The sequence below is a fragment of the Anas acuta genome, chromosome 4 (genome assembly GCF_963932015.1).
Source record: "Anas acuta chromosome 4, bAnaAcu1.1, whole genome shotgun sequence".
NCBI lineage: Eukaryota > Metazoa > Chordata > Aves > Anseriformes > Anatidae > Anas > Anas acuta.
In genome coordinates this window covers 35585194-35603910 of record NC_088982.1, presented here as the reverse complement: position 1 = coordinate 35603910, position 18717 = coordinate 35585194, and the positions used below count along the sequence as shown (strand labels likewise).

Sequence of the window (18717 nt, the reverse complement as noted above, 5' to 3'; positions counted from 1 at the left end):
GAGGGGAGGCGCTGCCTGAGAGGCGCTGCCTGAGAGGCTTTGGGCGGCCCTGCGGGGAGCACGCGGCTCCTGCTTGTCCCTCACACCGAGCTACCCTGTTCTGTTTTTTTTTTTTTTTTCTCCAGAATATCCTGAGTTGGAAGGGATCCACAAGGATCAGAGTCCAACTCCTGGCTCCACACAGGACCGCCCTAAAATCAGCCCCCACGGCTGAGAGCGGTGTCCTAACGCTGCTCCAACGCCATCAGTTGGAGCAGCCTGGGCAGCCTGTCCCCGTGCTCGAAATAGCTGGAAAACCTCGGGCCGCTGAGGTTCTGCAGGCTGCCAGGCGTGCCGGTAGTACTGCAGGCAGCGAGCTGTCGGAGCGCATGCTGAGCAGTTAAAAGGTCTGCACTGAGTTTTGTTTTCTGTTTGTAAAACCCCATGTATGATCCCCCGATTTGGGGGCTGTAGTGCCAAAATAACCTGCTGGGAAGGTGGCATAGCTTCAACATAAACACAGTGTAAGATGGTGACTAGCTTGTAACCAAGGCAGCATGCAGCACTGAGCTGACAGTGGTGATTCCCTCTGACAAAAATCTGCTCCTTGGGTGGTTTCTATCCTGCATCATATAGAATATAGACATCATTGAAAGCAAACTTAAATATGGACATTAATAAAGGCAAAGAGAAGGTATTTTTATATTGAAAAACCACTGTCCATCAGCAGGTTGTATTTCTCTTATAGAATGTGTATATGGCGTTTTGATGTGCGTATATGAAGGCTTACAATATAGATTGGCCTTTCTCAGCAGAGACGGCAGTTTGACCGATGGGAAGCGTGCACATACTTTGAAAGATAGTAAAAGTAGACCAGAACAGGAGGGGGAGCTGTCAACGCACCAGGCAGAGAAGAAGGGATTGCACAGAAGTAAACTTCCCAGCGAGGGAGAGGAGGGCTTCTTGCTTTGCTCTTAGCAGGAGTCAGTGAAACGTGCTTTTCTCACGGTCTGGGAGTGGAAGTAGGGTACTTGGATGCGCAATCATCTTGTGTAGTGAAACGTTTAGCAGTAAGAACTCTCTGAGACAATCTTTTCTACCAAGGGACCAGGTCAGCATTCTCACATTTGAACTGATTGTAATTCTTTAATAAGTGACTGCTTCCCTTAAAACAGCAGGTTTTGTCACCTTGTTATGATGTCCTTTAAGAGACATACCCCTTTCCTTTAATTGCCTGTAGCTTCTTTCTTCCAAAGACCTTACTGTTTTTCTAGCCTTTGATTTATGAGATACGTAACTGGAATAGCAATATGTTTGTTTCTTTTTGTCACACTTAGTGTAACAGAATATTGCTCTCTGATCATTACACATCTTTGTTTACATAATCAAATTTAAACTTCTTGCTGGGTTACAGCTTGGTTATAAAATTGTCGGGGTCACAGGGTTTTGAAAGTAGAGCCAGAGAGATTTTAAATTACCTTTAATGCTGTAGAATCTAAGCTACGGATGGGTAGTCAACATTTTTGGAAACATTCATTCAGAAAGGGAATGGCACAGAAGGGAGAGCAGTCTTGTTTCATTATTTAGTTTCAGTTGTTTTACTTGCTGTCAGATTTCTCTTCATATTTTGGTTTCTTTTACTTAGGATGAAAGTGCTTAAGGTAGGACTTAAGCACTGCTCACTGGGACTGCTCACTGATTCCATAACTATTCTGCCAGCATCTTTGTTCTCAGTTTATTTCTAATCTCTCAGTGCTGCCTTGCAGCTTCAAGCCAGACTTTTACAACCAAATTCCTCTTGTTGTTTTAACCTTATTCAAAAGTATTGTAAATCCTTCTTCTGTTAATCTGTTCCTCTGATAGGAATTATGCCAACCTTACTGTGGTGTTTTGTTTGTTTGTTTGTTTTTCTTCTAATTCTTACTAGAATATATCACAGCTTTTGTTTGAGTTGTCTTCTACCAAAACAAGAAGAGGTGAGGGAAGAAAGTGATGAGTGTTGAGTACAGGTAGAACTGAGAGGCAAAGACAGAGCAGCTGGTTTAATCCATTTTTGGGTTTGATTCCTAGCTACATTGGCTTATTTTCCAAAAATACTATTTCCAACTGCATTTCTGCCAAAATAACTTCAGAAAGGTGAGTTTGATTGGAGTTTAAAAAAAAAAAAAAAAAAAAAAAAAAGGGGGTCAAGAAAATCAGGAGTGAATCTCATTCCATCACCTGTGCTTAGCAAGCTCTTCTTTCTTGACATAAATCTTTCTTTAACCTGAGGCAAGAATGCATTATTGGGCAGAGCCCCGAGTGTCACAGCTGTTGGCAGACCCCCAAGCTTACGTCTTAATGACAAACTCATCCTTTCCAAGGCTGCTGGTTCGTGTTAGCTTGGCTTGAGTTTATTCAGGGCTGCCGTTGTCTCCCATCTTCTGTCTTCTGCTGGCTGTGATGTTTTTTTTAGCTGTCTGTCAAGCTGTTCCAAGAAGCTGAAGCAGCAAAAAAATGGTTCTATTTCAGCAGGGTTAGGTTTTGCTGAATTTGTTCAGTGTGCTTTTGCAAGCAGTAGTGCCAGTGCCTTGGAGGGGGCAGGAATGCAAAATAGGAGCAAGAGGGAAGGTGGGACAGCAGCAACTGTCTGGGATGTGCAGATGTTGCTGTGGAATTGCACCCTCTGTGAGAAGGGGGTGAGATGAGGCTAAGCTGGGGGAAGAGCCCTGTGCTCTTTCCTTTTGTTTGTGCTGGAGAGTTGGCTGGTAAGTGCTGTTTTCACATGGGAATTGAAAACTACTGACTGCCCTTGCTCTGTTGTGCTTTATGTAGGATTTAAGGTAAAATCCTCTAGCTATGCAGAGAGAAAGATTCTCATATTGCCTGTGTCCTTTGGCTCCTGCATTTAGCTTTTGTTTATTACGTCAAAGTAGCAATCAGATCTGGTCAACAGCACTTCAATGTCTAACATAAAACAGAACAAGCTTCTTACAATAAATTTGTGTTTACGGACTAGTTGCTTTTACCTGTTGCAGGTATGACTGATGAATTTTCTTTAAGGTGAACTTAAAATGTGAGGAAGCATCTTCAGGCCCTATTACCCGAGCAGTTGGTTTACATCCTCATTATTTCTATTCCTTTTTCTATTCCTAGCTACTCTATTAAAATTAAATTCATCTTTGGGAAAGCATGCCTTCAAACAATATTCAGACTTAAGCAGTGTTGTGATCTGGTGCAGGTGCCTTGCACGGAATAAGTTTTCCCCAGTTTTGGAGAAGCTCTTTGCTCCTCTGTTTCTTATTTTCCAAATGGTACTTCAGTTGCTGACACTCAGATGCAGCACTGCTTAAGCGGGCTGAAGCAGACGTGACAATTTGTTTCCAGCCTCTGTTTCTTCATCAGTTCAGTGGCAGGACTGTGCATGTGGCTGCCCAGTGAGGCAGAGCTAGGAATGGGTTTTGGTTGGAAAAAAAGCTTTTTGTTGTTGTTGTTGTGGATTAGCCTGCCCTCTGAATGACTCCACCCCTTGAATAACTTCACTGGGTGCACAGTGAGCACTCCCAGAGATTTACTCTGACTAGGGCAGGCCAGCATCCGAGCTGCAAGCAAATGCACTGGTTTGGCACTTCACCTTCGCCAGTGTTTGTCAGCTTGTTGGCTGTAAACCTTAACAGTTCCCCCACTGCCTGCCAGCTTTCCTTGATGGAATAAAATATGGAGGTGGCTTATAATCAAGCTGCACTTTCCAGTTCAGAAAAGGAGGCTGCTCTGGAAGTTGCAGGGAGTCATCCACTCCTTAATGGATGTAAAATGGGTCCCTGATAATTACAGATAAGTGCCTGTGTCAATTGTTGAGAATCCTTAAATGTAAAAAAGGAAGCTGTGTGACTGATTAAATAGGTCTGGTTTGTGGAGCTGTGCAACATTAGCAGTCATCAGTGGTTTGAATAATTAGGCTGGAAGATCAGCAAAAATAAGACTTTCAGTTTAATTTCATTGCTAAATTTTTAATCTGAAGAGTGATGAGAAAAGTTGTGATGAGAAAAGTTTCATGTGTCAAAAATATGACTGATACACACTGATGTCAGGGCAAACTACACAGCTAATGAGCAGCGTTCGCGATATGCTGCATGACGATACAGAAGACAAAATTTGTAGGTAGAGGTAATAACTTGTAATGTTAGCCACTGTGGCTGGAAAAGTGTACGTGCTGTAGGGCACAGGCTCTGGTTTCTGTGAAGTTCTGCTGCACAGTGTGTAGCTGGGGTTGCCTGGTATTTAGGAGGTTGTAAGTAGGAAGTCTTCTGAAGATGATCGTGTTTCTTGCATAAGATCGGGAGGACAATGTCATTGTTTGGTTTGGCTTCTTTCTCTTTCATGTCGTGTAGTCCCCATTAAAAGGGGAGCCAGAGAGTCTTTGGACTTCCAGCAAGTGGGTAACTGCTCTGCTAGTAATTGTCGAGCCGGCACCAAGCCAGTGAAATGATACTTTGCTCTGCCTGAGTAAAAAGGAACTTGAATTGCTATTCTGCTGGTGAGTTGAATTTTGGACCACAGGGGTCAGCATCTGCTGTAAGCTGAGCTGGCAGGAAGAGCTAGTGATGTAACAAATCCCTCGCTAACTCTTTTTATCAGGGAACAAATGCATATCTAATCTTGTTCTCCATCCTCAGGTGTTGAAAAGAATGCTAACATAAAGTCTCTTTAAAATAGTGTTAGCACAGTAATAGAACTCCCTTTAAATGGGACATGCAGGCCTTCTTTCAACATTGCTGCATGAACAGAAAGGGAAGAGTTTGAGGGCCCTCCATCACGGGAGAGCTCTGTTCAGCAACAAGAGTGAGAAGAGGAACTGAGCAAGAAGGATGATCAGAAGCACAACCAGAGTACTCAGAACACAGAAAGTTGCAGAAAGAGGGGAAGTATTGCTCCGTTCTAGGCATTCAGCTTCATGTGTCCCTGTAACCTTCCAAAGCCACTGGAGCTCTCCCAGCTTTCCCCTGGAGGATAGGTAAGGGAGCACCAAGAGATTTTGGGTGGAAGGCAAACAAGAACTGTCATGAGCGCTCCTGCAGCTGCAGCCCTGCTGATGGTTTAGCCCATGTTCGGATCACTGTGTGGAGTGTGGAGCACTGTCCCCTGTGTAGGGCACCAGGCAGGGAAAATGGGTATTTTCAACCTGAGGTCTTTTGGCTACGTGGGCTAATTTTACGAGCACGGATAATTGCCTTTGCTATTGAAATTCATCTGGGTGAATCACAAATGATGCAAATCAACTTTGTCCTTGAGCAAAATGGCAGAGGTGCAGTGTCAGTAGGTTACACAAGTCTCCATGTGGCTGGCTAGTGTTCTGCAGGCTGACGGGAGAACAGTATTCGCAGTAGTCCTTGTCTTGCTCTGATGTGCAGTCTCTAGATGGGTTAGTTTGTGCCATCTCCTTGCCATGAAACAAAGACAGGACAAAGAAGACAAAAAGGGCTCAGTGGCTCAGGCCTGCTTTGTTTTCCACTGATGTGTAATCAGGTCTATGCAAAAGGCTTCGTATGTCATGCAAACTGCATGATCCAAGGTCACTTTTTATGTTGGGCTGGCCGCTGGTTCCAGTACTCGTCCATAACCAATAGTGTGTGCATTGTGCAGTTGTATTTCTGCCTGCTGGTGGAGGCTGTAAGCAGCTAGCAATTAGACCTTTCCTGTGGGGAAAGTCAGAAGTGAGGATGGTCAAATTGAGCCTGTTTTCCTATTTATTTCTGACATGAAGAATACACAAGACTTTGCTGGATCAGAACAAGAGCAAACTTTGTATTTTAGCAGACCCTTTTCATTGCAATTTTCTTGATTAAAAAAAAAAAAAGCCTTTGGTTTTTGGTTGTAGCTCTTAATTTTAACAAGCCATTTCAATAGGAAAGAGTTACTTCTAAGCCTGGAAGCAGTCAGTAGATTTGTAAAGCAGTGTTAAAGGATATACGGATACAGTCATGGGGTTCATACAGGTCACAGTGTATGTTTGCAAAATAAACGTGTTTATGTACCAACACTGGGAGCACTCACGGAGTGCTTGACCACAGGGCATAAAGTTAGAGTTGACAAGTGACAATCTGTCATCCTTAGCTGTCCTGCAGCTTTGCTTGTGCCTTGGCAGCAGGCTCCATGACACTGGTAGTTTCACAAATCTGAGACATGTCCATATTTATTTCTTTGCTGCTTTTGACAGATGCAGGGAAGGGTTGTCAGATGCATCTGCTAGTGTGGTACCTAATAATAGTCGGCTTTCTGTTCAGCAGCATTCCTTGTATACCCTGGGTAAATGATGAACTGTAAGCATGTAATGATCCATCCACTGTGGCTTGTATTTTCCAGCCAGGACTAAAACAAACAAAAACACACACAAACAACCACTTGTTTTATACTTTTGCCTTTCAAGTGTTATTTCCAAGTTGAATTTGGCTCATTGTTTTCTACAGAACATAGCTCCAGCAAATCATATCCCACTGCACCTTAAACGCAATGGGTTAATTTTGTGACAGGAACCAAAAGTGAAGGGTAGTTGGAGAAATTCAAAAAAATTAGATAGTGATGTTTCAAAGGCTTCTTTCTTGCTCCAAGAGGTGAAGTTTGAATGAGGGAGCCAATGGCTTCACAGATGTATTCTTTCCCCTTGCCATCACCACCCTTGCAATGCTGCTGCCAAGACTTGATTTCTTTAGCCAAGCAAATTAATTTTAAGGCTGCTTTGCATGTGTCTTTGTAATTTGAGCACCATGGAAATTGTTAAACGAAAACAACTCCTCCTATTCATTGTTTTTTATTAATTGTGTTTATGCATTGGGCTGCAATGAGACTCCAGTATCATACAATTTGCTGTTGCAGGCCATTCTGGCATATTTCAGAAACTGTCCGTGATTTGTCTTAAAAATACAAGATCTTGCAGTTGTTGGAAAGGCTCTTTCAGAACTCACTGTTCTGAAAGGTTTAAATATTCTTCTCTATCTATGTATATATATACGTAGTCATCTTAAGCATACTTGTTCTTGCCCAGGCATACTGTGGCTTCTTTATCTCTTCTCTGTGCCTGCTGGATGTGTGTATGCTAGAAAATTGAAAGGGTCCCAGACCTCTCTCAGGTCCTCGTCTGAATGGTGTGTCACAGCCTGCATCCTCTGCGTAAATGCCCTCTGCCTCTCACCTCCCTGTCAGGGCGGTGGTAGCCTGGGTACCAATTACCTGGCTTGGGCCCAGATTGGAGAAGTATCCATCCCTCAGCCTTTGGTGCGAGCTCACCTGCATGCTTCTCCTGCATGACCTGAATGCCTGATGGCATCTTTCACGTGGTCGTGGGTGCTCTAAAAGGTGTGGTGTGAGAGACCAGTGCCCAGAGAGACTCAGCTGTGTGCAGGCTGCATCTCCAAAGGTTTGTCTTCTGAGCACTCTCAGGCTCTGTTTATGAATGGCAGGGGCTTTGATTCATCTGCAGTTTCCTTTCCTCTGCTGATTTTTTTCGTGCTGACACTACACTGTAAAATTTCTCCTTTTGGTCACAGAAGAACACTAATTGTTTCTAAATCTGATTCTGTCTCTTGGGGACTTTTTGCCCTACCCCAGTGGCACATCTGAATCCCAGTTTGGAGTTCTCCCCAACCTTATTGTGTGACCTTGTTTTATCCATGGCACTTCTGATTGATGTGGTCAGCATCATGCTTTGTAGACTTGACAACAAAATTAATTGGGTTAAGGTTTCTGGATTAATGATTACATGATAGCTGTCCTTTGGGATTCAAAGTTTATACCAGCCTTTTGCCGGACATATGGTACTGTAAAATCTGTTCAAGCCAATTTGTTTAAGAGAGAAACCTCTCCCTGCTGCTCTGCTGCAGCTGCCACGAGAAGTACTCAAACTACATCATTTTCTACACAGCAGAGAAGGAAGAGTACCGGTGGTGTGTTTGACTGAGAGGCCCACAGCTCTGCAGTTCCATCTCCAGGGATCCCATTTCCATGTCAAACACGTCAAGTGACAATGACTCTGCCTTGCCTTTAGCTAAGTTGTCTCAATAGTTAATTACCCCCACTTTAAATGTGTGCATTTGTGCTGGAGTGAGCATACCTAATTTTGGCTTCAAGCCATTTTGTTCTGTGTTTCACTTCTGCTAAAACAAAACTCACTACCATTGTGTTTTAACAAAAATGCCAGGTGGTGCTAGGTCCTCTGCCTTTCAGAAGTGTAAGGATTGGTTTGTATTTTGGAACTTTTGCCCAAGCACACCCAGTGCATCTGGTGCCATTTGTGTGACCCTGTGCGGCTGCAGTTTGTTGTGCCAGTACCCTTTGTCTCTTTCATGTCTTCTGCTTTGGTCTGCGCTGACATCATATTAATCCATCCATATCTCAGGTCATCCCATTAACTCTTTAAAAATAACATTGCAATATTATTTTTTAGTAGTTTTTTTGAGGCTTCCTCAAGTTTCAGCAGCTTAGATAACTGCTTCAATAATCTCTGTATTTAAAAAAAAAAAAACACACAAAAACACACACAAAAAAAAAAAAAAACAGAGAGGTGGAGTCATTTAGAGAGTAACCTCTGATTTTTTCCCCCCTCCATTTTATTGCCTCAGAGAAGTGCCAGTCTTTGTTCTTTGTTTTTCTCTGCTTTAAGTCTGGAGCCAAAATAGATGCTCAGTTTTAGTAACAATGGACAGATATTTCCACACTGAAACAAATACACTGCCTGCCATTTGTAGTTCTTTTCAGTCTGGATTGTGACTAGGGTTAGCCTAAAACCTGTCCATGTTTACATAAATCTGTACAGGTCAATTGTGTTTCATGCTCTTTCTTATCTGACTAAGAAAGACACATCAGTAAAATGATTAGAAACTGCAGAAGATCTGTTTGTTCATAGAAACTTCGCACTCTACATTGGTGAGTTGTTCTCTTTTGAAGCTGTTCCTTTCTGGTACTCTTGTGTTTAGTTAGTGGTGCTATAGACGAAGATTACTCTAAAAAGATTCATTCTTCTGGTGTAATATAGAGATGGTCAAGATGACCCTTTGTATTTCGGCGATGTTTACTGTCTATTAACAGTATTTTCCTAGCTATTACTCTCTCACCCAAGAAGGCCCAAATCGTTTGGAGGATGACTCAGGGGCACCTTCCCTCACACCTTGAAGATTGGGGCAGGTGGCTGTGCTTTTGAAGAAAGCTTGTTTAGACCACATGGCAAAGTTTGATGAGTTCTTCGTTAACTTCAGATTTAATTTTTTGAAGTTTGCATAACTTCTCTCATTTATGACTGCTTTAGTATGCAAGAATGCTAGAAATAACATGTTCTCAGGTGAAGGGAAGAAGGAAAGGAAACAAACCACATAATGCATCATTCGCTCTCTTAAGACAATTAAGGTGTGGCACAGGAAGATGTTGAAAGGATCCCTGTCATGTCCTGCTTTGAAGTGTTAACTTTATATTCTGAATGTCAGAGTGAATTATGCCTCAGCTTCGCAGGCATATGCACAAGAGATTGCGGTAAGCTGCTGGGGAGTGAGCTCATGGGCAGCATGCTTGTGCAGGAGCACGTTGCTCTGCGAGCTGCTGAAGCCAAGAAGGGCAAGCAAGGCGATGCAGGCACCGGGGCCTGTCCTACAAGTCTGCCTGCTAACATTAGCAGCGTGATAAAGGCAACGCAGTTCTGAGAGACTTCTTCACTGGGAACCAAGTCACAAGTGTCAAGAAGAGGGACTTATTCTTAAAATCTGAAGCCTGTAGTTGTACGGACACAGAACTGTAGTGGGGTCTGATTTACCAGAAAATTAGAAGTGAATCAAATCCAATTTAGGATTGTAATGCTTTTTGTTGTGCATTTTTTATTCATTTATTTTATTTGGGGAAAAGTATGTGATCATGGAGATTTGGATGCTCTTCTGTCTTTCACTGAAGAGAGTTGTGAGTTACCCCAAAGCATATCAAATTTTATCAAATGCAAATTTTCTTCTGTTTCACTGCCCACCCACACAAATGCTTTCAGAATTAACCTTTCAATAAGAGAACTGAGCTTTGCTTTCAGAGATGAGAAACCCTTCTCTTGTTGAGAATTGTCTGTCTTGAGCGATTTCAACTTGCGCGGTGAAAAGCAAAATTTCTGTCAGTAACATTTCGTTAATGCATGGTTGTTTGAGTCTGGCATTTCAACAGTGTGATCATTAATTATGGAACATACTTGCTGGATGTTGGCTATGCGTGCACAGTGGTCTGCAGTCTTCACATTGTGTTTCTTGTGTTAAACACGTTAATGTAAGAGCTGCAATAGCAACATCTCACAGATCAGCATAAGAAAGTATTGATTTTTTGTCATGATTTATCTTAGAAGGCACCAGGCCAAAATTTGTGAGAACAAAACCTCTGTATCCCCATTATGCTGGAGCAAATCTCATTGAAATTTTTGTTTTCTATGTGCGATTCAGAGCGTATGACCTTATGGTTATTATCCATGCCTTCAGTGTCCATAAATTTGTTTTGTTTTCTAAGTTATAAACTGTCCAGAAAATCTGAAGTGTTTTTCTATGACTCAGAAGATAATCTGGAAAACAAAAGCAACCAAAACACCACACAAAGAAAACAAAAACCCAACCTTTTAATTTTTGGCTTATACAAGGGTATGGTCATCACCTCATTCCACCTCAGATTTCTCTGTGCTTAATTCAGCGTGCCAAAATGCCCGGGGAGGAACACTGCAGCGTCATTTTGTTACAAATGCATTTTATTCTTGGAAAGGCTTCGGTCTCCCAATTTCTTTGTCTTGGGTTCTTGAGCATCCCAATGACCAAAGGTGACACTAGCCTGCAGCTGAGATGCAGGTGGAACTTCAGCTGTTTGTCTTCAGCTCTGTAAACCTTTTCCTCTTGTGTTTCTTTCTCTTTTCTCTTGACAGCTGAGCGCCTTGGTATGCTGGAGATGCAGGTCCATGGATACACCTATTGGCTGAAGCATATACTGAGCGTATCTGAGGATTCGTTTTTATCCTTGCATGATGCAGCATCGTTTCCCCCCTCTAGATACACTGCCTAACATATTAGTTTATTCAGATGTTTGCTAGAGGTTTCTTTGGTCTTCCTTGTTGAATACTCAATTGCCAGCAGTGGGTGTAGCTGCCTGTGTTGACAGCTAGTTCCATTTGCAAACACAGACTGCTCCCTTAGGCACAATTCCTTTGTTAATGATGTTTCCAAGCTATACAGAGTTACGCAAGAGTCATGAGAGTAACTACTGTCTTATGTCATACTTTAATCCTTTTTCTAATTACCATCTGTCCTTATATATGTTTTCAGAACTTGGATCATTGCGCTTACCTGTGAACTGAGCTTCCTGAAAGCAGATTTTGCATGTTTCATAGGATGCAAAAAGACTGCTGAATAGGAAGCAACTGGATTTTCAACTGCACTTCAATGCCTCCATGAAGAAGACAGGAACATAGTAAGCAATGCTTTTGATGATAAAGAGAGCATTCCTATCCAAGCAGTTTTTCAAGTTAGCAAAAATGCAACCTATTGAGTATAGATCACCTTTTAATTTCCTGGGCATTAAAAAAAAAAAAAAAAAAAAAAAAGAAACAAGAAAAGGAGTTAATCTGCCTTTATAGAATGTTGTTTGTTTCATTCTTTTATCAAAAGAGAATGAGTAGATTTACCCTGATGTTTACAGTCTTTAGCAGTAAAGCTACCTAAATTATAGAAGGCAATATAGGTACCAGTCATATACACCATGATATTATTAGCTGTATTTGTTTGTGCTATGAACAACACTTAGATCTTCTGCTGAACCATTAAATGTTACCTACCATTGCACCAAGCACAGAAGTCTTCTGAGTGAGTAAATGATCTGAAATGCTGTCACTGTATTCCTGGGACCTGAAACAGCCTGCAAAATCTGTGTAACTGCAGAGGCTTGCCCAGCTGTAACATGCTCCGCTTCCTCTAAGAGAGCTTAGCAAAAAAGAGGGTAAGATACCATCAGTTTTATCAGTAGAACAAATCATTGACTAATGCATGAAGTTTTTGTCCACCAACTTGACTGAGAATGTATCAGTTCCTGCTTAAACCATGCAACTGTTCTGAAGTAAGCATAGAACATTGCTTTGTAAGAGCAGAAACTGCAATGGGCTACGTTCAGATCTAAACATAAGCAACTGTAATTCTGCTGAAATTCGAGAAGTGGTATTGCTTCGTGAGAGGTTTCAATTGATTCCTAAGTTGAGGTTTAAAATTCTTAAAAATCATGAAGTTACATTTCTTCTGTGACATTTCCAGCTCAACGGTATACAGCCTTACTCACAGGAAGAAGAATTTATGTATGTATTTACTTATTTATTTTCCAGTAAAATTCACATACTGTCAGATTCCTTATTTTTCTGTGTGTTTCAGACTCAGGAATACTTTGACCAAACAGCTTCACATTTGCTCCACTACCTGTACAACAACACATGTCTAGTTTTCAGCAGAGCCTAAGGTTAGGCCAGAATTAGTAAGCTTCTGTTGAGCTTTGTGCTGATGTGACTAAACCAGTGCTTGAACAAGGCAGCTTAAAACTGTCCTGGTTATCCCTACAGTGTGACTGAAGTTGGAATATATATGTGGAGCTGTATGTAGGTTTTCCTTTGAAAGTCCTTTCTTAGACAAAAGCCTCTGCTGAGCTTTAATTATTGAGCTCGTAGCTCTCCTCCCTCATACTCTGTCCTACCACTAAGAGACCAGACTGGTTTTCCTTGAGAACTTTCCATGGCATGTTCATGCCCATGATTCTTTATTGCTTAAGGGCTGAGAAGCAATAGCATTGTTACAGTACAGTCTCTGTTTTTCCTTCCAGTAGCCCAAGATATTTTTTATTAAAAACAAACAAACAAACAAAAAAACTTTTTCCACTTCAGATTCCTCTCATGCAGCTGCTCAGGAGAATGACGTTTCTCTCTAAAGCAAGTTCAGAGGGAACGTGTGAATGCAGATGTCAGACTGCAGGAACCGAGACTGGGAGTTGAACAGGTATCTCAAGAGCTGTGTAATTTTCGATGCTTTGCTCACAGAGGAGAGGGCTGTGATTCTCATTTGTCTATCTGATGGCAGCTTCTCTAGGGAGAGTATCTCTTTCAGACAGAAAAGAGAACTCCAAGCTTCTTCGTCTCATCATTGGCCCTGCCGCTGCCATGATGATCCAGAAAAAAATAGAGCAGGCTTTTTTCTTTTATCTTATATTCCTATGCTAGTTAAAAATCCATTTATTTCAAATAAGTATTTTATTATTATTATTATTATTATTTAAATCCATATCTTTAAGAAACAGGTCAAACTTGTCAGCCATGTGATTTAGTTTACTCATCTGTAAAACAACATGTTTTTTTCCTTAGCTGAGGAGTGTGGGTGGAGGGCAGTTATTTGTAATGTAAGTGAAAGAAAAAATACTTTTTGCAAAGAATGGTTGTTTCTGAAATGCTTGCTGTTAGATACACTGCGGTTTGAGTAAAAACCTTGGTATGTCATTTTGGCTTTGTTTTGGTGACTAACACATTTTTATGGGCATTCCAACCTTGAACCTCCCATTGGGTTACTGGCCCTGCAGCAACATCCCTAAGCCTGGGTTACAGGAATACCGTGCTGTATATATAAATCAAATATCAAAAATACTTGATAAAATATCAAAGCCAGGTGAATACTCACTTTTTGCTAACAGTGCTGGGCTAAAATGCTAGCACGTGGTATTGCAGTGACATTACTCAGTGCAATTCCACCACTTACACCAGCAACAACTTTTTTCCTCCCTTATCTTTTGCCTGTCTTAGCGATGTTACCGTATCTGTGACTTCGTGTCATCTGCAGTCAAATCCTGCCTCTGTAGATACCAAGCCTGAGATTAGTCACTGACTTAACATCAGAGCCAGGATGGCGTCATGCCTGTGTTGTTAGGGAAACAATTAGGTCGTTGGGATGTTTCGTTAATAGAGCTGAAGCCCTGGCTCTATGTTCCACCATTTTTGTCACTATATGGAACGTAGTCATGGTTTTGTCATAGTTGGCACATAGTGTTCTTCAGTAGGAGTCAAATCACTGTGAAAGTGGCCTTTTTATTCTGTCCTCTGGAAGTTCAGTCCTCAGTCCGAGGGCCCTCAGTCCCCCTCTCAACATGTTAGTTTTCTGTACGTGGAGGTCAGATCTTGGTTTGACTTCCCCACTCCCAATGATATTTATTTGTTCGCAGCCTTCTTTGTAACTGCATACCTCAGTGGCTATCAGTATGTGGTAGGTGCATTGGCTACAGAATGATCTCCATGTCACTGCTGAAGAACAAAAGCAACTTAATGTGATTTACAGTATAGCTGCTTTCCCCTTTCTTCCCTGTTCCATCAAACTTCTCAGTGGCAATGATGTGCCCTATGCATATCTGAATACCTTTGAAAATGAATTAACGTTTCTATTCTTTAACAGTACAACAGTAAAGAATAGCGAAATACAAGGAGTAGAAGTTCTAGATGTATGAGTGCTTTCCTTACAGAAATTTGTCTACACAGACCTGACAAAAATGAGACTTCTTCACAGTCAGACTGGAGCTCTGTAGCAGAGCTGGGGGCTGTGTAGCTAGTTCTCAGTGCTAGCAGTAACAGCTAATGCTCCATTCCTTACAGTAGTTATGAAATCCATTTAGCAAGAAAATATCTTTAAGAGCTTTTACTTACTTCTTTTTGTTTGTTTTTGGTGTTCTCTGTGAACCATCAGAGTAGGTATTTACATTTTCAAATGTATTTACATTTTAACTATAATAGATTGTCTTCTGAGATTATGAAGTCTGTCATTTTCAAGAAAAACAAAGTATTTGTTAGGACAAGTACACCTGTTTTATTTTTGTCTTGTAAGATTTAGGTGGTCTAGATGGCCTCCAAAATATCTTTCCATGGATACTTTTCCATATCTCCATCTTTTAATATTTTCTGCTATTCTCTTGATTGTAGAGCAGTTGTGATCACCAATAGAGAAAAGTTTTGCAAGTTGAATTAATAAAGTAAGGAGGGAGCTAGTTTAAAGTTTGCTCAACAAAATGTCAGTTACATTGTAGTTAGTGTGCCTGACTGAAATCCTAGTAAAAGATTTTTTTTTTCCAGTTTATACTTTGCCATCTGCCCCTTTGACTTCTAAAATTGGTTTATTGACATTATCCACAAAAACAAAATGCCACCTGAGCATAAGGATTGTTTAAATGAGCATAAGCAGTTGTTTACCAAGGATTTAGATCAGTGTATTAAGACAAATGTTTTTTAGTGCCCCTTTTCTGGCAAACTGGTCATTGCGCTGTTTTTTCTGACATGATACTGATGTAAAGGAAGACAAATAGTTATCTAATGGCTTGTTATATAGCCAAGGTGCTGTAGCAAGAAATTACCCCAAAATCAGCTTCTCTTGTATGAACTCAGGTAGTTTATCTTGAAAAAGCATTATCGTGATAAATCACAACATTAGACTATGGCTATTTGTATTTCTTTTCAAGCAAAGCCAAATGGAGATACTATTTTCTTATGTATAAAGTCTTAGGAAGATTATATAAAAAAAACTACCATAGTCTTGGGCAACTTAGTAAATTTAGATACCAAATTATATTTATGTCATACTTTCTGCAATTGGGAATAAAATTTTCCCATGATAAACCAAATCAAATAAATCCCTCTTGAACATCTGATGTCTTAATGTGGATTTTTAGATTCTTAAACTGAAAACTGATTTCTGAAAAATACTGGAGTATAAACCAGCCTATTCAGCTGTCTGAGGTACTCAGATGACAAAGTAGGTTAAGAGTTTTCTTCCATGCTGACTTGTTAAGCACATGGAATTGATTTTTAGATCATAGTTTTTCATAAACCCTTCCTTATACGTATATATGTGCAAGTATCCAGCTATCCAGAAATTTTTTTTTTTGTTTTGTTTTTACAGGAAGGACCTTTCTTCACCCCTAAGTCCCAAACCTTGCTGGTAAAGTGAGCATCATTGAAGTATTTTATTAGAGCTTATTCCTTGAGGTCCAAGAGGTACATAACACCTGAAAGAAACAGACTGATGTACATGTAGATTTTAACTAAAATGTATTGAGGATGATGGATATCAAAATGCTGAATCCTGTTGTTTTGATGTTTCCATAGGTTATGCTGACACCCTACAGTCATTACACGCTGGTGGAGCATGGAAGGATTCCCATTGCTGAGACATGCAGCAAGAACTCCTGGAGTAAGCAGGTGCCAGACTGCTCGCCTTTTTGCTGTGCTTCAGTATCTTTTCTGCTCAGAGAACCAACAACACCTGAACCCATTGGCTTTCCCAAGCAGTTCAAGACCCAGAAAAGTTATGCTTTGAACTTGTTCGGATGTTGCAGTAAATTATTCAGTGAAAGGGGAATTACCTGAAATTTGGTAAGCTGTGCTCATCCAAATGCACAAATGTGATTTCAGATGTGAAAATGACTATGTTGTGCAATTCACCAGAACAGCAGCACGTTTGGGCTCCAGCGGGTGAAGAGCTGCAGTTGTAGAGTTGCGTGGTGAAGCCCACAAGTGAGGCTGCAGCAACTGGGATGTGTGAGAGAAGCCCTACCTAAGCAAGCAGGACAGGGTGAGGCAAAAACCTGTTAGCTCTTACCTGGGGTCTTCTGGACAACTATGCATTAGATACATCCAAGAAATAAGGCAAAGCTTCTTTTAAGAACACTGAGGTAAAAATTAGGCCTCGGGTGGTCATTTATGGTTCAAGTAGCGGTTTATATATTTATTATAATTATACACAACCTCGACAATCTATATTGCCATTCAAAAATAAATCGAAGTATTGTCAATTTGCACATGATCTGTCACTAATCAAGGTCCCATTTACATACATAGTAAACATTTTGCATACTTAAACACTGCTTTTAATTTTGATCCCCCTTTCCTCCCCCCCAGTCCGGTGGAGATATGTTTAGAATATGTAAACAAACTTTTCCAACTATGTAACATTCAGCAGCTACCACCTTTTTTCTTTTAGTTAATTCAATTAAACCATCTCAGCACTTTATAAGGGTAGCTAATAGGTATAGCTCTTAATTGCATTTTGTTTAAAATGGTTCTTCATATATCAGTGCAATGATTCCTGCTTTTCACGGCTTACAGTGTTTCCCTCTGACAAGAAAAATAGCAAATGGAGCTTGGTAACTGCCAGGCAAGTCACATGAGTCAATTCCCACTGTACTATTTTGCAGCGCCAATAGTTATGTTCAATGGTGTTCACTTGTTATTTATATTTGTAGTAGATGGTTGAAGTCTTCAAATTTTAACTGTGGAGAACTACAAATTCATCTAAGAGTCAGCTACCACACAGTTTCCCTAGCATATTTAAGAATTTGTACTCCTACTGTTATCTTGGGAGCTGAAATTAAAACATACAAGGCCTTAACTGCCTATTGTTAAGCCATGCGTTTTTACTATCTTTGTCTTCTGGTGCTTCAAATGCTAGAAAATACAGAATAATGAAAAAAGCATCACGAAAAAACAAAATATTCTGCCATTCAGTTAAAGAAAACTCGTAACTCGTGATGAGTAATGTAAGCAGCATTAGTATTTATAGGCAATACACTGATCCACACTTTAAGATTTGTCATCTGGAATTCAGTTTAGGATGGCTCACAGAGAAGTCAGAATAGTGAAATATTACTGTGTGACAAAAATTGAAGCACTGTTTTGAGAGATGAGGGTTATGCTGAAACTACGCAACACCAGGCTGGGAGAAGAGTACTTCCTGCCAAACTGTTTTGTGAAGCCTGAGCTGAAACACGCATTAGGTGCTTCACCCAAAAAGCATGGAGCGTTTCGCTCCAATCAGTTACTGAAGACTTGCAAGCACGTCCTGAAGGCAGTAGTCATGCAGGAGGGTGACACTACCAGATGCAAAGGGAGAGGATTCTTCATTCAAATTCAGACATAGCCAACTCAGTGACCAAGCAACAAAGGCAGGTATACACTGTTAAAACTCCCTTGTCAGATGAACAGAAGAGTGCACAAGCTTAAGGGATGGTTTAAAATCTGTGCTGTACATCGATGTGACTTTCCAAGAGAAGCCTGACTTTTAAAATAATGTGATAAAAGGGAAAGAATGTGTACTTTTTACAGGAAAGTAAAAGATCTTGCTGGTAAAGCAGAAGGGTTGTGATGTTTTGTAACTGAACTTTTACATAAACTTGTAGGCTGCTCCTCTTTCCCTCCCCCCCCCCCAACAAACAAGAAACACTCTACTACCTTTATAAAGATAGTGTTGCTTCCTATTTTATCGTTATGGGATGGAGGGAACATCTTCAAACATAAGAAACCATCTTGTTCTCAACAGAACAGGAAGTATCAAATAGGATGTTAGCAATGAATACCTGTTTTTTTTTTTTTTTTTTTTTTTTTAACTACCCAAGATGCAAGGTAGCACACTACTGTTGGTCCCCCCTTTCCCCCCACCAAAGCTTGTTGTGATGTATTTAAAGGTAATTCATTCTGGTGCTGTCAGGTCAGGGTGGCCACAAGGTAACTCAGGAGTCCGACGTGCAAAACCTGTTCGAGTTGTGCATAGTTTGAGTAGATGAGCACCTATGTCTATGACCTGGTAAAGTTTTCTTCTTCGTAACAGAAAACAGATTACACGTTAACAAATCATACCTTCACATGTTAATATTGAACTTGCTCTGGAAAGACCAACTTTGCACTTACAAACAGAATTCTTAACATGT

At 40.7% G+C, this 18717-nt stretch overlaps 1 long non-coding RNA gene across 4 annotated transcripts; it reads left to right on the top strand.

The window, feature by feature from the left end:
* The first annotated feature begins 61 nt into the window (after positions 1-61).
* Positions 62-18250, top strand: LOC137855963 (uncharacterized). 4 transcript variants are annotated; one of them, XR_011096094.1, is made up of 5 exons: positions 62-386; positions 11277-11421; positions 11803-12983; positions 15915-16009; positions 16121-18250. It is a non-coding gene; the product is annotated as an uncharacterized lncRNA (long non-coding RNA). The 4 variants fall into 4 exon arrangements; XR_011096092.1 differs by having other exon boundaries at positions 11755-12983; XR_011096091.1 differs by having other exon boundaries at positions 11277-12983.
* The last annotated feature ends 467 nt before the right edge of the window (positions 18251-18717 follow it).